General features: G+C 42.2%; 1 pseudogene; it reads left to right on the forward strand.

Moving 5' to 3' along the window:
• The first annotated feature begins 331 nt into the window (after positions 1–331).
• LOC116054859 lies at positions 332–1,679 on the forward strand (annotated as a pseudogene).
• Positions 1,680–23,326: the final 21,647 nt, after the last annotated feature.

The raw sequence follows: 23,326 nt of genomic DNA on the forward strand, positions 1-23,326 counted from the left end.
AGATTAAAGTACTTATACCTGCTCCAGGCCATGCTGTTGCATGTGTTCAGCTGGGTCGAGATCTGGAAGTCTGGAATCTGGGGGTGACAGAAGATTGACAGAAAGGCAGAACACCAGAGGATTGAGAGTAAAAAATATTATTGAAAGGCTTGTGGACTAACAGAGAAAGTGTAGAAGATGACGTCGTGATATGTAAAAAAAGAAAAGGAGATCAGTGTCCAACAGAGACTGAGAGAGAGAAAGGGAGGGGTGGAGACGAGGGTAGAAAGTGATAAATCAGTTGGAGGACAGAGTTTGAAGCAGAGAGCTGAGGTCTCTCATCCTCCCACTGATGACGGAGACACAGGACGGAGCAGAGCTCTGCTTTCCACAACTCTTCAACACCTCCTGCAGGAAGCTGACACCTCCTCGGTTTGAAGTGATGCTCATTCACACTTTGCTCTACTCCATCTCTCTGCTCACTGTAGCTCTCAACCTGCTCGTCATCATCTCAGTCTCCCACTTTAGGTAAAGATGATTGTCTCAACAATTGTAGTTTTAGATATTATGAAGACTTTGTGTCAGTTTCAGGGTCCTGGTATTGTTCATGCTGACTTGATGTCTTAATGTCATGGCTTAGTGGGATGCTTGGGGGAGATATTGATGATGTTATTATAATGTAAGACCTGTTCTTCTCATACTGTGATAATCAAACTGACTGCTCAGAATAAGGCCTGTTTCTATGACAGGTCGGGAAAATACTCATGAGTGTTTTTGGAATGATTGTTTCCATTATTTCAGAAAGAACTAACATAAAATGTTTGTTTGTCACATAGATATGAGGACTTGTTGGTGTAATGGTGCTTTTCTCTTTTCCTTCAGGCAGCTCCACACACCCACCAACATCCTCCTCCTCTCTCTGGCTGTCTCAGACTTTCTAGTGGGCCTCGTGTTGATGCCGGGAGAAATATTCAGAAACACATCCTGCTGGTTTCTTGGTGACCTTGTTTGTACTATGTTTAATTATATTTCAGGCATCATTTCCGTATCCTCAGTAGGTGACATGGTGCTCATATCAGTTGACCGTTATGTGGCTATTTGTGATCCTCTGCATTACACCACCAGAATCACTGTGAACAGAGTTAAACTCTGTGTTTGTCTGTGTTGGCTCTATTCTGTTTCCTACAACTTTCTCTATTTAAAGGATAATCTGACTCAACCGGGGAGGTATAATTCCTGCTACGGAGAATGTGTGATTGTCATTGACAATATATCAGTGACTATGATCTTGTTTTGACCTTTATTGTTCCAGTTATTCTCATCATAGCTCTGTATCTGAGAGTATTTGCAGTGGCTGTGTCTCAGGCTCGTGCCATGCGCTCTCACATTACAGCTGTCACACTCCAGCTTTCAGTGACTCCAAAGGCAAAGAAATCAGAGCTGAAAGCAGCCAGGAATCTTGGTGTTCTTGTAGTTGTGTTTCTAATGTGTTTCTGCCCATATTACTCTGTCTCTCTTGCAGGTGACAGCTTGGTCAGTGCTTCATCTGTATCCTATGGTCTCTTTGTGTTCTATTGTAACTCGTGTCTAAACCCTGTGATCTATGCCTTGTTTTACCCCTGGTTTAGAAAAGCAGTTAAACTCATTATTACTCTTCAGATCCTGCAGCCTGGCTCCTGTGAGACCAACATGCTGTAGAGAGACTGAGATCAGACTCTAAGGATAAATGAATGAATATGTTCCTGCTGTTCAGTGAGTACAGAATACAGAAAGTGAAGATATGCTTTCCTGTCTTTAAGTCTAAATTGTGTATGATCAACAAATGAAAGGCCTGTCCTTCAGCTTTATCTTGTGTTTTTTTCCTAGGGAACTTTTTTTCATTGTGATAGGAAATATTTCAACCTAATGCAACAAAAGAGCTACTAAAGCTGTGTATTTATGTCTCTATGTTTGGTGCTTTAAACCATTTAGTTGCAAACAGAAATCACAGCCTGCTGGGCTGCTGTTTGACTGAGACAGAAAGAAGTATGTAAAAACATCATGTTCCCTTTGAGTTTAGGAAGAAAGGTTGTTCTAATCATTTCAGTCCAGTGTCATTCATATTTGATCCCTGTATAACATTAATTGATGATCTATGCCTTGTTTTACTGCTTTAACTCATCACTGACAACTTGATAGTTGCTTCACCTGCATCATTTTCAGTCCATCTGTATTATTGTAACTCTTGTCTAAACCCTGTGATCTATGCCTTGTTTTAGACTGAGATGCTGCAGCCTGGCTCCTCTGAGACCAACATGCTGTAGACTGACATCAGACTCGGTCTGAGGAAAAAAGGAATGAAAATGTTCCTGCTGTTCACTGATCAGTTGTTGTATACAGAACGTGAAAATATCCTTTCCTGTCTTTAAGTCTAAATTGTGTATAATCAACAAATGAAAGGCCTGTCCTTCAGCTTTATCTTGTTGTGTATTTTGTCTCTTTGATGCTGCTGTATTTAAAGAGAGTCATAAGCACCATATACTGTTTTTTAAGTAATCACATATTTACATATGCATGACATGTATAAAGAGTATTTTTTCTTTGTGATAGGAAAAATGTCATCCCAACACAACAAAAGAGCTCCTAAAGCTGTGTGTTCATGTCACTATATTGGTGAGAGCATCATCCAAGTAGTTAGTGTCCATTTAATAAAATAGATGCCCCTGACCAACCACACTTTCCCATCAAGTATAGAAAAACATCACTTCTGAACAGTAAATGTGTTTGACATCAAACTGTCAGTATAATAAGATCCTGGCCCCTTCACCAAGTTGTATTAATCATTTCAGTTTAGTGTCATTCATATTTGATCCCTGTATAACATCTCTTGTCTCTATGACAGTAGTATATAAAACACTATTTTTGGCAACAAGTTGAACAACAGATTATTTGAGAAGACAGGATTATCTACAGGTGATATTGGGGGTGGGTGGGGGGGTGATGGAGTGGAGCAGCAACAGATATGTAATAGCAGATGAATTTTGTGTAGAAAGTAAAACCAGCCAGGGACCTCTGCATCATCCAGATAGACAAAGACCCATTTGTTGACCGTGTCTCTAAGGTTTTCAAGCCTGCAGGGCATTGATCAGAGTCAGAGACACAACCAGATACTCTTCATGGCCACTGGGGGGGTTAAAGGCTATTTTCCAATTGTCCCAAAATCTCACTAAGTGATGACCGTTTCTGAGGTGTGAAGCAGCATTTAGTCTGTAGAGAAAACAGCCCTCTCGTTCATTTAAATGGACCACTCTGTTAAAGCAGCAGGACTTCATTTAAAAACATCAACAACAGAAAAACAACAGTGTCCCGTAATGTGACATCATCCAGAAAGGTGGTGTCTGGGGTTAAGGTCAGGAATGGAGGGATTCATTAGGGTCAGAGGGAGAAACTAGGGTTAGGATTGGGTTAAAACCCAACGCCCGGGATGGGCGCTGTGAGGGGCACGGGCACAAGGGGACCACTGGTGTTAATAAACCACTTAAAAACCTCCTTAAAAAACCAAGTTTGGTTATATAAACGCTGCTTCAAAGAAAGGCAGATATTAAAAGCAGGTTAAACGAACCACTGGACAGGACGCACAGCGGGAGAATCCAACTTTAAATAAAAGGTCAGCTCCACACCTGCCCTGGCCTCTCTCCTGGAGACATTACAACATCAATACTTCACATCTATTGAAAAAATATAGACATTTATGAAAATAAATGCCCCAGCGTCGACATATAAAAAAATCAATCCCAATATGAAGGAATATTATTTAACATTGAAAACGACTAAACATATTTAAAAAGTCTAAAATACTATCTGAACTACTTGCCCTTGAGGTTAAAAAGTACACATACCATTACAGATTGGTAATAAGTGCTGAGGTTTAAAAGTGCTTAAAAAGTAAAATATATATAAAATAAATAAATAACCATAAATAATTTAAAATACATCATAAATCACCACACTGTTAGTCATGCATAAAATCAATGGCATGTGTATTATCATGTTAAAATCTTGAGGCAGTTAATTCAATGTGTAATAAATAATAATAATAATAATAATACAGATTAAGAATAGGGAAAGAAACACAATACAATTATTATTAAAATATAGATAAGGCAGAGCAAAAATTATAAAGGACAACCAAGGTATTTTTAAAAATATTTATTAAAAAATCCGTAGAAACATATTTGGTGGGACCCCCTCTGCAGCTGGAAATTAACCCCCGAAAAGGAAAGAAGAATACAATCTAAAAATCATGCTAGAAAAGATATAAATATGTAAATATTAAAACAAATACACAGTTATTATTAATCATAAATATGGATTAAAGCAATAAGAAAAGTCATATAAAAAAGAAAATGAAGGAAATAAGGAAAAGAAGAGAAAGCAGGGGGGGTTAAAAGGTTGGTTGTTGAGCCGTGGTCCAGGCTCTGTTGCTCTCCAGGCCCACACTCTCAACATTTTGATAGCGAGGAGTTTAAAATGTGCAGATCAAACAGTTGTGCCATCGGCCTTATTTTAAATGTACTGATGCTGCTTGATCCTTAAATAAAGTGCATTTCTTGTCTCCCCCACATACAGTTTGTGGCAGGCCCTGCACCTAAGTGCATAAACCACATTGATGGTTGTGTGCTGCAGGACCTGCCCCGGGTTAAAACCAACTCTGCTGTGGGGGTTAAAAATGTGGGGGAGACGTATAAAACCAATATCAGAACCTCAAAGCACCTCCCTAGCGTTGTTGTTGTTTCTGTTGAGGTTGGTATGGACTAAAATGTCTTTTAGATTCTTGTTCCTCCTGTAGGCAGAGATCATACGACAGTCTCTCAGCACGTCACACTCTTCCCCCGCCCCCTGGAAGTTCCTTTTGATAGCTGGTACTAGGTTCCTCAGACTCTCTGAGTAGGTAATAACCAGGGGGACGAGGGTCGAGCTAGACGGCCGGATAATAATGTTTTTTCTTTGATGGTAAAACTGCCGCTGACCTCCGCCTTTATACCTCAAAGGAAGCACCTCGAGTAACCCCTCAACCTCATCGCACTAAAAAGTGTACTGGTGGCGTCCTCCACATGCTCCGGGAAGGTGCAAATTCTGTGGAAGCGTATCAACTGGGACGTAATGAGGCCTCTGTACGTGTGTTTAGGGGGATAGCTGGTTTTATGGAGAAGTGCATGGCGGTCGGTGTCTTCGTAATAAACTTTGGTGGCTATTGTTTTCGTCTGGTCGCCGGAGCTGCGGAAGAAGGCCCGTGTGCCGAGGAACTCCACTGTGACAGGTTGTAGGGTACATTTGAGTTTTATTTTAGGGTGTTGTGAGTTGAGAATGTCCAGAAAAGTAAAAAAGTCTGTTTGGTGTTGTCCCAGAGGCCGAAGATGTCGTCTGGACGGGCCTGGCCCGCCCACATTGACAGCTGGCCCGCCCAAATAGAAATTCACAAACAAATACATAAATACTACTCGGTATAGTTAAACATGGATATTAGTACTGTATGTGGTGTATTTCATCTATAACATGTTAAAAACAGTACAATTATAAGTAAGACTGATAACTATTTAAAAAGTTAAGTGTGTTGGTGTTTCCATTGGTCAATGTAACATCAATGTAGCACTATTAAATCAGGCACGAACAACGGTAACGTTGGCTAGAAGTGTCATGGTATCTGGATTTTGCTTTAGTATGGCTAAACAAGTTGCACTCACTCATTTTAGCTGAGGCTCAGCACACAGAAAGTGGACATAGTAGGCTACTGGGAGTGAATGTCTGCAGCTGGGTGTGTGTGTGTGTGTGTGTGTGTGTGTGTGAACTCTCACTGTGTGTGGGGTGAAGGCTGGGTTTCTCCCCGCAGGTCAGAAGCAGAAGCTCCTGCAGCTTTCTGTCGGTTTAAACCAGTCCAGAAGAAGACGCACAAACGGAGGCAAATTTATGTTTCCTAGGAGGGTGAAGACATGTCCCGCCCTACCCTGCCTCTGATTGGCTTACTCTGGTATTCTCACCCTAACCTTAACAAATCTCCTTCCTCATGCCTAAACCTAACCAATCCAACAAACAAAGGCAGCGGATACCAGCCAATCAGAGGTGGATGAGGGCGGGACATTCCTTCGCCATCTTAGAAACACAAATTCGCCAATATCAGAGCACTTTACGGTCCTCTTCTGCTCAAATGCTTCCAATGTTCAACATAAAGAAACACATTTCTACAGTGACAAGAAAACAATACATGAGATGAAATAATGTTTTGCTTAAGGTCCAAACTATGACCTAGTATGTTGAAAATAGTAGATAGTTTGTTGATATTTTGGCTTATTTAAAAAAAATTTTTCATCAGGCAATTAAGACTGCTGCTCTAGTATCATTTCCTGGATTCGGGAACTATGTGGATGATTCGGGACAACTGCCTAGATTCAGGCCCACCTCGACTTAATCCAGGCCCACCCATCTGTCCCGTTCTGCATCCGCCACTGCCAAGTACCGGAAATAAAGCAGAGGTTTAATGGGGAGTTTATGGAATACTGTTTCCTCCCAATGGGCCAGGGAGATGGTGAGTACATACAGCCCATTGCACACCCACACAGCTGGACATAGTGTTTAATTTTAAAAGTCATTTCTGGTGAGTGTGATCTAGAGTAACTGTACAATTTGGCTGTCGGTTCTGGATGGGTCTGGGTGTTTATCAAAAATGTGTTTTATGGCAGAGAGGCCAAGTGGTGTTTCTATGTTAGATAAGTCTATATCTATTGAAAAGAGGAGAGTGTGGGGGACTGGGGACTTGAAGGTTTTTTATTTAATTAACAAATTAGTATGTGTCTTTGATGTAGCTAGGGTGGAGATTAGAAAGTGGGCTAATGAAATGGTCTATGTATTCTGTAATGTGATATGATTCTGATCCACTGTCACTTACTATTGGTCTACTGACCGGAACAACAGAGGGGACTGTCCAAGTCACAGGAGGCTTGTGGATCTTTGGGAGGAGGTAGAAGAGGTGAGACCTGGCTCATCGGGACCGTCCAGGTATTTTTTCTGTTTTAAGTTAATGTATTTGTTGTGATAAAGGTTGTCTGTAATGTCCCTGAGAAATGTTTGTGTTTCTAATTGTAATGGGTGAGTAAGTGGTCTGTAGTATGTGTTGTCATGTAACTGTTAGCTTCTAATATGTAATTGTTCTCATCTTGGATGACTATTTGGCTCCATTTGTCTGCAGGTTTCATGTGTTTGTTATTACCTAATGAATTAATAGTGTGTTTGGTTGTTTTTATTGATTAACTGTGCTATTTGTGATGATAATGTGTCAGTATGTGGTTCCCAGTGGGACGGTCCGGTGAAGAGCACAGGTTCCCATCTCTGCACTCCCCGGAAGTGGTCCAAAAGTTTAAGCCTCCTGTGAAAGGTGTGTAGCCCCCCCTGAGCTCCGGCTGGGTAGGAGGTTTGGGTGTAGGGATGAAAGTGAGGCCTTTTTCCAGTCTCTCCAGCTGTGAGGGTGTGAGGGAGAAAACAGCAGAGAGATTGGTTATGTTTGAATGAATGGGGGTTGTATTCTGACAGTTGGTCCCCGTTAGTAGTTTAATTGCTGTTTCCAGTACTTGAACAACATCTCGGCCGTGTCCCCTGTCCAGTGAATGTTGTCTTTGGCTGTTTGGAAAAGGAGTGGTTTGATTTCTGCAAAAGTATATTTGGAGGTTATTGTGTTATTGAGGGTGGTTAGTAGGGCCTGTTGGCGTCTGTTCAACCTGTTGGAGAAGTTTATTACAGGGATGTAAATGGTGACGTTAGGAAATGTAGTGTGACCAGTTTTTACCATCTGCTGTAGCTGTTTGAGTATGGTAGTCTGTTTGTGTTCAGAGAGGAAGTTGTTAAGTCCAAATGAAAGTATGATGTGTTGTGTGTCTGGTTGTGGGTGTAGTTTTTTTAAGATGGCTGTTATGTGGTGGAAGGTAGCTCCAGGGTAATTGTCAACCTGTATGTGTGGGTCTGTGAAAGTTGGAATGTGTGAGAGGTTGGAGTCCCCAAGAAAAAGGGTCCTCTTCCCCACCTCCAGGGACCAGTCTTGTAGTTGTTTGAATGTGCGTGGGTGTGTGTGTGGTTCCGGGCGTCCTGGGGAGCCAGGCGCTGCCGCAGAGACCCTCTTTGGGATAGAGGTGGATAACTCAGATGTTTGGGGTGGAATCAGCTTTTCTCTTTTCATTTGTCCCTTTATCATCATCGTTTTGATATCCACCTCAGTGATTGGGTTTCTCCCACAGGGCCCCGCAGCTAACAGCTCTGGCTCCCTCTGCTGTTGGTGGGATGTCATGGACTCTGTAGGTGAAAGAGATGACATGGTGTTACTGCAAGGCAGAGCAACATTGGTTATTCCATTGCTGTGTGCAATGTGGGTTGTGTCAGGCAGTGAAGGGGGTGGGGTGGAGGAGGCAGAGGGGCAGGCAAGGGACTCAGAACCAGCCTGAACCAATCCAAGCCGTTCTTTGGCCGGCAGTGGGTTAATATTTCCACTCTCACCTGTCGTCTTGGGTTACGTTTAGGGAGTTAGATTGGGAGCTGAGTCACCTCGCCGGGCCCCCTGGGCGCCCCGGGCACCCCCACCTCCGACGTACAGAGGCCTGAAGGACCGGGTTGTGCATCAGAAAGAACTGGTGGGGGAGGAGGAAGGAAGGGGAGGAGGGGGGGGGGAGTAAGTAGGGTGGGAAAGAGGGGGGAGGTAGGTGGGGAGGAAAGAGGAGTGAGGTTAGGGTGAGAGGAGTAGATTTTGGGAGAGATAGATGACGTAACTATGTAGGTTCACTTTTCAACAGAAGTAAATAAGGCACTAGAATTGTTGATATTCCTGCTGAAAAGGCTTGCACTGGCCTCAATGCAGACTGATCATTTTGCATTATTATTTTCAATAAGCACTATAGGATCACATTAGGCCATATTATTAACTTTATTAACATGCAACACAGGTGTCACTGAAATAATTGATATGTTCCCATTCCTGAACTTATTACTTGTCCTGAAGAATCCATACTACAGAGTGCTCGGCAACATGTGTGTCTGTGGCCCAAATGAAAATGAACGATGCTTCCTCATATGATGCAGCCAGGCGTATACCCCACCCAGTCTCACGGCAGTTCATGAAATGGTCACGATATTTAATCTATTGATTCGTGTTCACGGGGACGTTTTTGTCGTTTTTTCGTGGTGGCCAGTACGAAAATGTAAAGTAATGTATTTCAATGGGAAGCATATTTCGTGATCACAGCACGAATACGGTAGGGAGTAGTATGAAAAGCTGAAATCTGCATAGGGAGGTTGGTCGGGGTGGTTGATGGGTCAAACAATACAGGACTTTCATCCAGGAGACCGGGGATCGCGTCCTGCGTGTTGCATTTTGTTTCCCCGTTGTTTTCCTAACCACAACTGTCCCGTTATTGTCGCGCGTCCCCCGCGGCCGTCTCCCGGCGTGTGAGGCGTCCTTTCCCCATTGTTTTTTTCCTAAAACCAACCTCTGAATAGATGGTTCCCATTTCATGCTGGCCACCACGAAAAAAACGAGATAAACGTGTTGTTGTACACGAATCAATAGATTAAAAAAAACGTGACAATTAAACGAACTGCCGTGAAACCATGTTGGTATACCAGGCGACCAATGTCAATGCCCGTTCTAGGCCCTATTTACACAAGAACGCTCGCGGGTGAAAACATAAATATATTGTATCAGATGTGCCTTTCGTTTAGACGGCAACGGCGTTTTTGGATCTTAAAAACGGTCCACTGTCGCGTTCCCGTCTAAAGGGTAAAAAGGCAAAAGTCTGCAGCCTCTATTGTTGTGGTGGCTGGCGACCCACCCCATATTTCGTTGCATGAATCAAAATATAGAGTGATTACTCGCCCATGGCCACTCCTCCGTTAGGTATCCACAGCCTGCCTATACTTGGTCCTGATGGCTTTCAGCTTTGATGATATCTGACTTTTACAGATAGTCTTTCTCGTGTGGATATGACGTCCCTCCAGCTACAGGATACTGCTGAAGAAATTCGGTCCATATGTCTATATATTTTGACTGGCAGGACTCCCAGTCCACGCCCTGTCGGTCCAGACAAAATTGTCAGCTTTTGTTGTTCAATTGGTTCTAGGGAGAGAAGTAGAAGGAAGGTTCTACGCAGGAACGTAGACTTGGTGGTGCCAGACCTAGCCTCCTGGTGTGCATACTACATCGAATTTCACACACTTTTGCATCACCATATGCACGCAGATTTCCCCCCCAGAACGCTCGTCTAAAAGCGGAATAAAAAGTGAGAATGCAACGCCACTTTTGCGTTTTCTCTTTAGAACATTTCCGTCTAAACATAACCTAAAAGCTAACATTACAGTAACTTTTGTTGAACAGAGTAGAAATGGAAGAAGAGGATATGTCTGTCACTTTTTACTTGTTAACATCTTGGTTTCTTGACTGGTTATTGACATAAGTGTAACTCTAGTACAGTAACAAAAGATGTGAGTGCAAAGATTTTGCAAACGCAAGTTACAAATACCCTGGGAGCTAAGCACCCCCTGTCTTTAAATCCTAGTGACGTCCCTGATCAGGACTATTGGCACAGATATTGCACTGATTGCGTTTGGCATAGGACTGGACTTGTGTGAGTTTGGTGAGTTTTCATGCATGGGAACACGGATTTCTTAGGAATAATAATAATAATAATATAATACAGGCAAACAGTAATGCCCTTCTTCTCTGTAGAACGGTTTAGAATAGTTATGTATAGACGATCTTTGGTGATATCTAACTATTCTGCCCTCTGGTGATCCCTCTTCACAATATAGAATCTTATTTTCGTCCCTCTGATGACGTATTGCTGGCCTAATGTATGACGGACCAGCCTTCCATTGGTTAACAGGATATAAAGAAGCATCTCCCAGAGCATGATGGGAAACTAAATAGATGGTTACGTCAGAGCTTGCCGCGATAAACGTCAGAAAATTATTAATTATGGACATTAAGAGTATTAATCTTGTATGTAACAGTTTGGATTTATTACACAAAGACCCCGAAAAACTCTGGATCTCCAGGCTGGATACAAAACCTTCTGTAAGGACTATGATGACATCAATGACATCAGTAGAATGGCAGAACGTTTCTTTCAACAAAATTACCCAAAAATGAACACGGATGCATGAATGTACGTTGTATGGAACCATAATGACGGGAGCAAAGCAGGAAGTAAGGTGATGAAGTCTAAGAGCACCAGATTTCAGCGTGAGGAGTTACAACAGTAACACGCTGCTCCACCATTGATGCTCCAGTATTAATATCTAATAATGTCACAAGAGACATTTTACAGCTTTTACTGCACTACTTTGAGTACATTTTACTGATAATACTTCTGTACTTTTACTAAAGCACTGCAGACATTTGAATGCTGGACTTTAACTTGTAATGTTTTTTCATTGTTGTTCTTTTACTTCAGATATCAGAGTACTTCTTCCATCACTGGCAAAAAGTCAGTCAAATGTTCTTGAATCACTTCAAAGCAGGTCCAACACAGAGAACACAACAGCACCACTAACTTTATTCTGTTATTTCTATTGACTGTCCTCTCCTTAACTAACTTCCTTCCTTCCTTCCTTCCTTCCTTCCTTCCTTCCCTCCTTCCTTCCTTCCTTCCTTCCTCCTGTTCCTCTCTCCTTCAGGAGCTGCAGGATCAGCTGATGGACATCAAGAAGCTGCTGACAGTCTGCAGATTATCTGGAAGGTACACAGAACATTTATGTTCATATATAATACACAACCTTTGGATTAACTATCATGTTGTAGTACTGTACTTGTTTAGAGATTGTGAACTACAGTAACAAGGCCACTGAGTGTAGGATTTAAAAACAGTTCAACTTTGGCTCCATCCAGTGGCAGCATCTAAAAAAGATCCTGGGACAGAGAGATGCATGCCTCTGTTTCACAAACACACAAAACATACAATGTTTTAAACTTATTCTAGTTAGAATGTAATAAAGTAATTTTACCTTTTTTTCAAAAAAGAGGAGTGCATTGATTTTTTTCTTGATGCTCACTGGATTTGTTAATGCCCTCCTACCAAAGAGCACCATCTTATTTTCAAATGATAAGAGACAATAATGACATGTTGAAAACTCCAGAACAAAAACAGAACTAGGTGATGTATTAGTCTTCATACTCCTGGGCATCTGAGTGGGATTGGTGCATTCAAAGCTGCCCAAAACGGACCGCACCAAGGGGGAAAACCAACCCTAGAGTGATTCAACCAAACTAAATGAGGCAGCTGTTAAAGCCTGAGTCCTTCTTTGGTGGTCCACTTTTCGGTCCACTTGGATGACAGATGCCTGCAAAAACACCCTTAGTATAGCAGCCTGTGCCATGCAACAATTATTGTTCAGTGTAGAGCTACATTATCTGCACACTTAAACTGCCACAGTTATTCATGAAATGCTCTGCTGACTTGCCAGAAGATGGAGCTGTTGACTTGTATTTTGCAGGATAGAAATGAAGTAAAAAAGTTGAGATGACAAGGTGATATTGGTGTAGTCATGTCAACCTTTGTCAAGTCCAAGACCAGGACTAGTCAAGACCGAGTCCAAATGAGAGACAGAAAAAGAGAATCCTCTTCAAGACCACTTAGATACTTGTTCATACTGTATGTGATGTAAGAGACACTATATCTTTTATTTTAAGATAATCATTTTGCATTCTGAATATTGCAGATCCCCTGTGAGTGATTTCTCCAAACAGCTGCAGGAGTCCGTGTGGCAGCAGCTGCTGTTTGACCTGACCTGTGTCTGAAAGACTCTACAGCCGAGTGAAGGAGCTGGAAAAGTTCAGGGTCAGTTAACCCTTGTGTTGTCCTCGGGTCAATTTGACCCGTTTTCAATTTGATTTTTGCAGTTTTTCTCCATTGCTAAGACTTCTTCTAAGATTTCTTGAAACCCTCACCCATTTTCCCAAAACTATAAATACAAAACACAAATTCTCAAACTATATTCACAAAACACCTGACTCTGCTGGCAAAATCAAACATTTCATACAGTAAACACATTTTGCAATGAAAAAAAAACTTGTACAGTGAATATATTGTACACTGCAAGTAGTGCAAGAAATACAATATAGAATGTCTGTACATAGGAACTTGTAGAACAATACAGTAGTCCAACTGCAAACGGCCAAAGAAGAAAGAAAATGAAATGAAAAGCACATGACAGTACACTAAAACATATTGTGGCACCGTGATATCAAAGTCAATGCCTCAGCATCACATCTGTGCACTCGGATCTGGATTACATTTTCTACAGTTGGGTCGATCACCTCAGTAGAAACATGTTTACAATTTAGAGTGGTGTGTGAACGATGATAACTGTGTTGTAGTTGTGTTTAGTGCATCACAGTATGAAATGTGTTTTAGGGAGTGAGGATGTGTTCAGGGTTTTGCCAAAAGAGTGATCGATTAGACAAATGGGTTTAGGCCGCTGAGCATTTGGTTCAGAGAATGGGGTTAAATGTTTTAACAATTCAGAAGAACTGGAATATCAGAAATATGGGTTTCTTTCAACAAAATTGTCCCAAAATGAAAACGGATGCATGAATGTACGTTGTATGGAACCATAATGACGGGAGCAAAGCAGGAAGTAAGGTGACGAAGTATAAGAGCGCCAGATTTCAGCGTGAGGAGTTACAACAGTAACACGCTGCTCCACCATTGATGCTCCAGTATTAATATCTAATAATGTCACAAGAGACATTTTACGGCTTTTACTGCACTACTTTGAGTACATTTTACTGATAATACTTCTGTACTTTTACTAAAGCACTGCAGACATTTGAATGCTGGACTTTAACTTGTAATGTTTTTTCATTGTTGTTCTTTTACTTCAGATATCAGAGTACTTCTTCCATCACTGGCAAAAAGTCAGTCAAATGTTCTTGAATCACTTCAAAGCAGGTCCAACACAGAGAACACAACAGCACCACTAACTTTATTCTGTTATTTCTATTGACTGTCCTCTCCTTAACTTCCTTCCTTCCTCTCTTTCTTCCTTCCTTCCTTCCTTCCTTCCTTCCTCCTGTTCCTCTCTCCTTCAGGAGCTGCAGGATCAACTGATGGACATCAAGAAGCTGCTGACAGTCTGCAGATTATCTGGAAGGTACACAGAACATTTATGTTCATATATAATACACAACCTTTGGATTAACTATCATGTTGTAGTACTGTACTTGTTTAGAGATTGTGAACTACAGTAACAAGGCCACTGAGTGTAGGATTTAAAAACAGTTCAACTTTGGCTCCATCCAGTGGCAGCATCTAAAAAAGATCCTGGGACAGAGAGATGCATGCCTCTGTTTCACTAACACACAAAACATACAATGTTTTTAAATCGTATTCTGGTTAGAATGTAATAAAGGCATTTTACCTTTTTTTTTCTAAGAGGAGTGCATTGGATTTTTTCTTGATGCTCACTGGATTTGTTAATACCCTCCTACCAAAGACCACCATCTTATTTTCACAACGACAAGTTCCAACAAGCTCTCCAGTTCTTCGTTTTTACACAAAACATTGTGAACTTTTACCTGTAGCAGATAATTTTATATTTAATTCATAATTAAGGGTTTTTAAGCAGGAAGACGTGTACAATTATAAATACATGGTCTATAATCATAACCATATCAACTGTTAATTATTTAAATTATAGGTAATATACATACTATACTGAGTTTTTTTGACATACTATATTCTCTGACTTTTATACTATACTGCCGACCTTGTCTTTGCTGTAATCAAATCAGTATATATTTATGTTTAACATGGTATTTCATTTTATCAATGGGAAACATCCATGTGTACAGACAAGGCTAGCAGCAGCAGCAGCGCCACGTCAGACACTTTTTTGGTGTGTAAAGACATAGAAAACGCCACGCATCCAGTCTCTTGCCGGTCTTAAAGTGCTCCGTCACCAGCAGTGTTTTTTTGTTGTTGTGGTGCGCGTAGGCTACTCCTGATTTTCACAGTCATCTCATCTCATCTATGCTGTGTCTCTATGATCCTTTCCTATTCATGGTAGCTTACTCGTGGACATTGCGTCATCACATGCTGTAACAGGGGGGCCCACCTTGATAATCCTACATAAGGGCCCGGTGTTGGCTCATTACGCCACTGAACTTATTACTTGTCCTGAAGAACCCACAATGCCTCCTCATATGATGCAGCCAGGCGTATACCAGGCAACCAATGTCAATGCCTGTTCTAGATGGATTTTGAATTGAAAGAAATACCTGTTTTCTGAACCAGCGTGATTCAATGGTTTACTTGAGAAAAAGTATGTAATGCAGGACTTGGAGACCAACTAGAATATTTGGTGAGACTAATGGCCAAGTCCGAGACAAGTCTAAGTGCAATTACCAACGAGTCCAAGAGAAATCTGAGGCAATAGAAAAACATCTGGAGTCCAGACTTTAGGCCAGCCTCGGACTACGGCAGTGCAAGGTGTGTGAAGGATGAGTTAGTGGCAAAGGTTTACCCATATCCCAAGAGATACTTCTTAAATTTGTGTTCTCACATTTCAGTACGATAAGAGATTTCTGTTTACTTTGTGGCAGGACAAGAATGGACCAGAATCAAATTGCAGTGAAAACCCACCAAGGTGGTTACTTTATTTGTCTTAGTACAGCAAAATAAAGAGTGCAGTGATGTAGCTCCCTCGTGGCGTGGCTAGTGTGCAGGGTTGGTTTGGGGAATTCAGCTGGGTAGGCAAGGTGCAGTAGAGGGGCTCACCGGTGTAGTTTGGCAAGGAGGGGACCGGAGGCTTAGAGTTCCAGTGGAAATTGACGAGTCCTTCGACTCCAGTCGTCCTTGGCTTGAGTTATGGGCTTTCTGGGTGCAGAACAGAGAGCAGTGGTTAGATTGAGTGGCAAACGCAGACTAACTTGCCTTGGTTTGTGTGGCTCTTTTTATCCTGGCCTAACGAGGGCAAACGAGAGGCAGCTGGGGGCTGTGATCAGTGATTGCCAGCCGTGCCTTGTTGTAGGCTGACTTCTTGGCCATGTGCTTGTTTTTCCACACACAATGGGAGACCTTTGGAGGCGTGTACCCGGCATGGCAACGTTTCAAGGGCCATTTGGCCGCAACTTTTACTACGTTAAAGGAGGGATGAAAACGTTTTAGCTGGTGAGGATTTAATTTCTCAACAACCCTTGCTGCCACTCGACTTCTCCGTTTGCCACTAATTGGTTTAGGTGAAGGCCTGTTTTCTCTGTCAGTTCCCTATCAACACACACATGTGGGGCCATATGGGTTGGATATGGGCTGGTGAGTGGGACCCATCTGGGCAGTCCAGTTAATTTTGTCCGGGGGTTCCATGGTGGCCCCATGTGGGCAAGTCACTGAAAGAAATATTAACTTACGCATTGCCCCCGAGCACACAAGGTGCATTTAATCTAACACAAAACTGGGAACTAAACCTATACCCAGATCATTTAGGGGGGAGGCTGACAGTTGGTGGAGTTGATAGCCTTGCCTACCAAATCTGTCCTGAGCTCTGCTGATATTTCAGGATAAGCCCACCTTCCCATTCATGTACTGGCCTTTTTGAGTGCACCTCTCACACCCATAATAGCCCGTATGGCCTTTGCAGCATTTAAGAAAGGCACGAGCAGGTGCATCACAAATAAAAGCATTGCGTAATGCTACCCTGAAATGTACACCATTGTTCCCAATACCACTCTGAGAAACAGCTTTCATATTCTTGCACGTTTGCAGGTTTGGACGCACCTGAGTACACTCCAATTACAAACACACTACACCCTGGAATTTCCTTAATCCTACCCAGAATAGGCCACAGACTCATACTGGAGCTACAGAATAAGGGCAATCCATCAATGTTGTTTTGAGTGTGAGAGTATCAGTCACATTTGCTAAATATCCTAAAGATGTTAGTTCGATATGAGAGCATTTTCGATTCCAAAGTGGTAGTAGGACCCCCCCAGCCATATTCGTCACATTACAAGATCTGTCAGTGGACATAAGAGTTCTGGCATCCATGGCATCCATTGGGCTGATATTTTGCTCCTTTTAGTTCTTTCTGAACACTCCTTATTTAAAATAGTTTTTAGCTATGATTACAGGGGATCGGAAATGACAAACTCTAGAGTACAGCTGCAAATAATATAGTTTGTTGAAGCTGGTATTAATGTGGCTGATTTTACCAACTCCTCTTCTAGTAGCCTTCAATGTGATCAGTACACTATTTGAAAGATAGCATTAGTCTCTGTTAAGGCCTAATGCTTTGCACTAGCACATCACCCCTTCTCCAGAATGGACCTACCAGCCCACTCATTCCTAGGCTCAATACAACATCAACAGCTACAAAAAAATCATCATTGTTTTGACAACCAAGCAGCAGGTGTCAAGTATGCAATTAAAGATTATTTTTATTGGGGCATTTTTAGGCCTTTATTTCCACAGGACAGATGAAGACATGAAAGGGGAGAGAGAGGGGGAATGACACGCAGCAAAGGGCCGCAGGTCGGAGTTAAACCCACAGCCGCTGCGTCGAGGAGCAAACCCCTACACATGTGCACTCGCTCCACCAACTGAGCTAACCCGGCCACTCAAGTATGCACTATTAAATTGCTATGGCTACCCTTCTAAATAGCTTAATAGCCTAATACAATTTGTATAAAAAGTGGCCCTAGCCCAATGGCTATTGTTAAAAATAGCATGCATGCCTGACATAATCAGTTTTGAATATCTTAGGAGTGGAGCGCAGCTGGAGCCACTTAGTTTAGCCCATCTACTGCCCATGTGGGGCCCAACAACAAAGCCCACTCTGAGCCCATGCCCAGCCGAAGCCCAACTAGCCCAAGTGAGGCCCATGTGGGCCCCAACTGGACGTGTTTGCAGGGTTGTGAGACAGGGTGCCTTCACCCCACTCTGCCAATTTACCTCAAGTTTAAACAAGCTGGAAGAGAGCAGCAGCTTCTTGTTGGTTAACATGTCATAAAACGTATAGGCTGCCATTTTTAACATGTCGTTAACATTGTGAAACAGTTGTAGTTTAGTTAGGGTTTTGTGCATAAACCAAACCTAACTTTAGAAACTCTGGTTAAGCACGCACTTCCATAAAGCTGGCTTCACTTTTTTCACGTCTACCCTTCACAATAAAAGTTTAGCTTAAATTCACTCAGAGCATTTCACTAACAGGGAAACTCTTAAAAGGCTTTTTTTTGCGGACACTATATCAAACAAAAGCCTGACACTATATCATTTTGAGTTGCTGACAGTTTGGTTTTATATTAAGTGCTCTGGGGTCCTTTTGTAAGTAATTTTGGGGTACAATGGTTCTGGAGAAAGCTACAAGCAACAATACCACAGGCCAAGTAATCGGCCCGTTCCAAACAGGCACATTTTGAACAGACACTGCACTAGTTCTTTTAACTCTCAGGAAAGAATGTAGAATAATAAGCCCCTCTGGCTTGAGTATTTCGTTTAGTCTCCATATCTCTCTTTGTCTGAAGAGGACGAGGATCTCTGTCCTTCTGCGTCACTTGCATGCCATGATAACATTTGGTGTAGCTGTATTGTTGTCTGTATGGAAACTGTATACTTTTAGAGTCTTAGGGCTTAAACTCGCTGCTTAAACTCACTGTTTTGTGCCAGAAAGAGGTTGAGATGATAAAAAGGAAAAAATAGGTGTGAAAATGTGTCATAAATTGGGAGAGAAACAGTAGAGGTGTGACCCTGGGAGGAAACCAGGAGAGGGCAATGACAAACAGGAGTCTCCCATGGAAAATGAGGAGGGTTTGTTAGTATGACTGCAGAAGCAGATGAAGTAGTCTGCAAAAATATTAGTGTCACTACCAGCTCTGGAATTCTCAATATATTATCATACAAGTGTTTATTTAAGGTGATAGTTGTCTTTTGTTCTTATTATTTTCCAGTAAATAAACATAAATCTGTCAGCACATATGCAGAACTTCTTAACACAAGGTACGATGACAAACAGAGACTAGACAAAGACGAGCACACAGACTAAATACACGAGGCAACGAGGGTTGTAAGGAGAGACAGGTGACCTGAGGGCTGATGAACAGGTGGAACACATCAGGGTGAACAGACAATCACAGAGGCGGAAAAATACACGAGGCAGCATGTAAAACAACATCAAACAAGACACGACACATAGGAAGTTCTAGTAGGCAGTAGATGTTCTAAACTCAGATTGTTTATATATGTCCAAATCACAGATCAACATAGGAAGTGCTAACCCCTCCTAAAGGTGAAAGTGTATCCTAACAATAAGGTACAGGTGAAGAACCACAGAGATACCCCTCATACTTATAACAAGGGCCTGAAATCAACACCCAACCATGCACCAAATACAAATGAATTTTGCCATCGGGGGGTAAAACTGTGAATGTACCTGCCACGGTGTGGTGCTGGTGGCCAAAAAAGTTAATTTCAGGCCCTGTTAACAATCAAACGGTATTAAAAATAAAAACTGCATTCAAACAAACTCTTCAGCAAGTTAAATGAGACAAAGTTTGTGTGTATGCTACAGTATGGTGTCTTAATGAGCAGAGCTAAAACTGAAGTTCCAAACTCATCTCCCAGTAGATCAGTGTTTGATGGGCTAAATGACCATTTACTTTGTTGTGTATATGGCATCATCAGACATACAAACAGTCAGGTCCAATGAGATTTGATTAGTCTCTCTATGAACTATGTTTTGCAGCCCATTAGTGGCTCCTAAAGGAGGTGTGCTGAACCCCTCTGGACAGGAAGTTTGTTCACACCTGCATGGGTTAGTCAGATGATGACATCTCGACCAATGAGGTGTCACTGCAATCAGAGGTGTGAAGACAAACAAGCATCAGCATGAGCAATTAACATATGATGCAATCATTACTGAAAAGTGATGTTTTTCAGTTTCTATCGTGTCTGCCAATGCAGTAATTTAATCAAGTGGAATGTTTTAGATTTTTTTAACAAGAAAAAGGGATTCAATTATCATGTGTAATGTGAGAGGGGTTGCTGCCAGTCACAAATCCACAGAGAATTATCTCCTGACTGTGCAGCTCCTCTCAGCTCTCGAGTGTTTTTAACTCACGGTTTTCATGTTTTAAGGCCCAAACCTTTACTGTTTTTGTTCACTCTCACGGTTCTTACAATAATAATAATAATTCCATGCATTTATATAGCGCTTTATCATAGACACTTTAAATAGACAGTTAGAGACCAGCTGGTGAATAAAGTGGAGGATTTAGCAGGTGAAGAGGGTTGTAGTGCTGCTGGAGTACACCAGAATGTACGGAAGGGGCCATATGAGCAAAGCATTAAATAAGGTCACAAAGTATAAGAGCGCCAAATTCCGTGTAAGAAAGCAGGTTGGGGGGGTGGCTGGGTCAAACAAACACAGGACTTTCATCAAGGAGACCGGGGACCGTGTCCTGTTTGAAAATAAAAGTAGTGGGGCATATTTTCTTGCCAACAATAGGGCGTTAATTCATCTAATGTTCCTCTGGGTCGTATTAGAGGGTAGGAATATACAACCTATATTGTCATTTGGTTTGGAAAACATTATAATGCTACTTGTTCTGGTTCTGCATCTTTTGGTTCAGTGAGGTGACAGAGGGGAAGTGGGAAGAACCGAAGCTTGCTGACTGTTAGGCTATGCTAGCAGGCCGATAATCACAGTAGTTAGAAGTCGGCAGGGAATCAAGCAGGGGGCTAGTGGGTAACCTGCTTGACTCCAGAGAGGTGCTACAGGGCCCATGGAACCACTGGAGGTCTGGGAGCAAAGGTTGGAAGATTCAGGCCAGACTGGAACAGGCTCAGAATAGACTGGAGCAGAGCTTGCAAACAATTTCCCCCTGAAGAATGCAACTTCTTGGGCAAACTCTGGCATCGGCTCACAGATGGCAGTGGGAGTTACTGTGGAATGATGGGAAAATTATTAGTTTAGGTAAAGGAGCTATTTTTAAACCACTAAGAAGGCTCGACACAACATGAGACTTTGCTCCAAGTATCACCAGGGGCTCTACACCTTAACGAAAGCGTTGACAACATTGTTTGTGTCCCCAGAGTTTACTAAAAAGGTTTTGAACAACTCACCATAGGTCTTGTTGTTTCCGGCCGCTACCATTTCAGCAGTCAAAACGAGGTTATATCAAAACAAGTAGCCACAGATTTAGTATATCCGTTGGTCACCGTTGGAGTTAAGATGTAGAGCCCCTGGTGATACTTGGAGCAAAGTCTCATGTTGTGTCGAGCCTTCTTAGTGGTTTAAAAATAGCTATTTTGAGGCTAGCATAAAAGTACCCCTATAGCTCTCCCATTCAAAAGGCCATTTGACCGAAAAACGAGAATACGGTAAATCTTAAAAGTGGTGCTTCCGTCCTAAATATGCTTTTAAACGAAAGTTTGACTCGGGTACATTCACAAAAAGACCCTAGGTTGCATTTTGGTGAGAGTTACGCCTTAACTAAGGACACGATTTAATGTGACATAACTTGGGATTTGACCTGACTTGCCACCAGTGTTGGGGAAGTTACTTTTAAAAAGTAGTGTTTACTCGTTACTTCTTAAAAAAGTAATCCGTTACTTTACTTAGTTAACCCCTATGGAAAGTAACTTTTTACTTTACTCGTTACTTTTACATTACTTTTAAAAGCAGGCATCTCTGGCAGAGACTGAAGTTAATTATACAAAAAATATCTTTGACCATAAAGCCAATCTCTGGTTTATCAGTGAAGTGTCTGAACTCCACTGTAGACTGGATTCTCTACTCACAGAGTGACGGCTGATTCATTATGAACGAGTCCAGCGCGGGTTGAATGCACATCAGCAGGTCATCGGCGTTACACGGTGTTAGTGTATACTATGTAATGTCTGTATCGACCACGGTGTTAGTGTATACTATGTAATGTCTGTATCGACCACGGTGTTAGTGTATACTATGTAATGTCTGTATCGACCACGGTGTTAGTGTATACTATGTAATGTCTGTATCGACCACGGTGTTAGTGTATACTATGTAATGTCTGTATCGACCACGGTGTTAGTGTATACTATGTAATGTCTGTATCGACCACGGTGTTAGTGTATACTATGTAATGTCTGTATCGACCACGGTGTTAGTGTATACTATGTAATGTCTGTATCGACTTGTACCGGTCACGCAGCCACGATGGTCCGTGCATTGTCGTAGACACATGCAGCCTCTTTTCTGGAAATCCTTGCGTGTCTGTGCAACCGACACAAGTCCACAGCGGTCCGCTGCGTGTATGAGGCCATCTCCACTGCATCCATCTGTGAGGTTGTCAGCTTTGTGCCTGTCTGGCTCAGAGCGCCGTCCAGCAAAAAGCCACGAAGCTTAAAACGCTCTGAAAAGTTAGCGTTGGCTGCTTCTCACTTGCCATGATTACTCTGCTACCAGCCTCTGTCACGTCCCGCGGGGAGCTTGTGAGTGCGCAGCTGAGAAGGCAGTGTCGCTGTCAAATCTGTCCCTGGGAAAAGTAACGTTGCACCGAATTGAAAAAGGAACTAAGTTTCGTTACCAAATTTTCAGTAGTAGCGTGTAGTACGTCACTGCTTGCCACCCACAAAAAAATAACTCTGGACTGGCTTGAGACTTGGAACAAATGACTAGAGACTAACTTAGGACTTGAGCACAGATGACATGGTCACAACACTGACTGATGCTATTGCAGCATCTAAGCTAACCTCTTTAAGAGCCTCCATTGTTGTTTTAAACGCCTAGCACACACACCTGAACCGTACCGTAGCTGCCAGTAGCTCCACAGAGGACGCTGATTGGCTGGGCCTTGGTGGCTCGGACACCAACCATAGAATGAAAATATAATGGACGTAGCGTCAGTGACATCACCTGTTGGTTTGTGGACTGCCATAATGAAGCCTGGACTTTGCATTTTGGCAAAAAACATCTTGATATTTTTTAGCCAGAAGTGAGCATATTTACAGAAGAGGGCAGAGACTGTGGAGAATGTTTCATCTATGCCACCATCGTGTATGGTTTCCATGGGGCTGCACTAAGAAAAACGGTAGAGAGGGAACGTAGGTGATTTTTAACCAGTTGACACGAGTCATCAAGTAGACTTTTGCCGGAGGGACCTCTGGGCCGATTGGTGGGATAGCTATGGATAAAGTACACACTGAGATACTCTGGTAAGAGCAAATAACGATCAACCATGTGTCCAGATCATTTAAATAGCTCACGTTACTGTATTGTGTGAACACTTCATTTAATATTGTATGTGGTGTTTTCTTTTGCGGGATGGTAATGTTTCACCAAAACAAGTTCCTTCCTGATAGTA

Source organism: Sander lucioperca, chromosome 8, assembly GCF_008315115.2.
Source record: "Sander lucioperca isolate FBNREF2018 chromosome 8, SLUC_FBN_1.2, whole genome shotgun sequence".
In the NCBI taxonomy this organism is placed as follows: domain Eukaryota; kingdom Metazoa; phylum Chordata; class Actinopteri; order Perciformes; family Percidae; genus Sander; species Sander lucioperca.